We start from the raw sequence: 1,879 nt of genomic DNA, 5'->3' as shown, positions 1-1,879 counted from the left end.
CCTCTCTCTCTCATATTCCCCCCTCTTCATGGGCTTACTTTCTGTTTTTAATTTTAACCAGTCCTGCTGAAACTGAGACTGACTGACAAAAGCTGCAATCTTTCAAGACAACACACACACAAAAATACATGACATGTACACATAGGAGGCATCTATCCAAACAGAATAGATGTCACACAGTCACACCGTTCCAGTTTTTCATACAAGGATTCTTTATTTCGGTTGTTTTTTTCACTCCTTTTTTCTTTTTCTTTTAATAGTTTAACTAGAACTTTGTAACGGCATCTGAGGTGTAGCGGTTTGGCGATTCGCTCCCGAACTCATGAGACCAGAGCTCGATATTTCCAAGCCATGGGGAGAGGATTTTTGTCGAATATCTCTACTCTATCTTTGTACGGAGGCGATGTATCCATTTTGAGTACGGATTGGCCCTGACAGACAGGTTCAGAGACAAGTCTCCTGAAAGATCTAAACTGTGTCGATGGGGGCATGAAAGACAGTAGCCTACTTTAGAAAAAAAAAAAAAAAAAAAGATTCTACAGTTTTGTAGTTTTTGCTTTTTTTCTCCAAATAATCATTTTCTAAAATAACTAAAGCAAGACCTTACTAACTAAAATATCGATTACAATAAGCTTACAGGACAAAAGAATATAAAAGTAGAAATAGGACTAAGAAAGTGGCGATGGATGGGACACATCTTAAGAAAGCCCAGCGGAAACATCACAAGACAGTCACTGCAGTGGAACCCACTTAAGGAGCACGAGGCAGGGGTAAGCCACAGGAAAAATGAAGGAGATGTGCGGAAAGGGACATAAGAGAGATGAAGCTCACTTGGAACGAGCTTGGAAGGATGGCCCAGGACAGAGAAAAATTGAAGGAGCTTGCATGTGGCCTATACCCTGCAAGGGGTGAAAGGCATTGATGACGATGATGATGATGATGATGATGATGATGATGATGATGATGATGATGATGATGATGATGACAATAAGCTTTTTAAAGTCTAGTTTCGTTACTGCTGGGTTTGTTTGCACTTTACATATTATGTCATAATAAGGTCTTTTTTTCATTATTTCTCGGGATGAATTGCACATAGAACTGGCGCGTAGTCGAACTTTTCTTTCTGTCTGCAGAAAGTGCACGCAACAAATGTTACAAATAACAAATCTCAAACGTTGTTAAACTAACCAGATGGTGTACATTTCCCTCAGATTACATGGATTTCGCCGAGTCTGTGCCAACTCTTTATGTAAGTCTCTTATAAACATACAAACAAATTAACAATACACAAATAAATACACGATTATATAAGTAGGCCTACATGTAAACAAATAAAAGAACAAATAAATGAATTTTAAATTTAAATAAAGAAAAAAAGAAATACAGTGTACTTGAACGTACACCTGAATTTATGTATTCATAAGAAAAACTTTCATAGTCATAAATGTATTAAATTTAGGAGAGCTTAACAAAATATACATTTGAGAATGATGCGATGGCTTGTTAAACTCCTCTTCCGTAAAGTCGAATGCTTTGGCAATTAAAGTAAAAGGCTAATGTGTCACGACACAGTGTTTTCACGCTCTCGTCAGTTTTGGGCATAATGGAGATTGATATTTTCTTAAAGCTTGTTCATTTGTCTTGTGTTTGATAGAAAAAAACCCCAACAACATTTCTTGAACAGAACTTGAGATTTTGCGATTGAAGGAGATTGGGGTGACCATGTGTTAGAGGTAAAAATATATAAGCGAGAAAATAGTCGCCAAAGTTTGTGATTCCAAAGCTTGAGCAGTGTCCTTGGAAAACAGCAAACTTACATTTGTGCCCTTGATAATGGTAGGTAGGGCCTACATTATAGGCCTACCTCTTTTTTTTTTTT

The sequence above is a fragment of the Aplysia californica genome, unplaced genomic scaffold (assembly GCF_000002075.1).
Source record: "Aplysia californica isolate F4 #8 unplaced genomic scaffold, AplCal3.0 scaffold00254, whole genome shotgun sequence".
NCBI classification, from domain to species: domain Eukaryota; kingdom Metazoa; phylum Mollusca; class Gastropoda; order Aplysiida; family Aplysiidae; genus Aplysia; species Aplysia californica.
Note: the sequence above shows the minus strand (reverse complement) of the source record.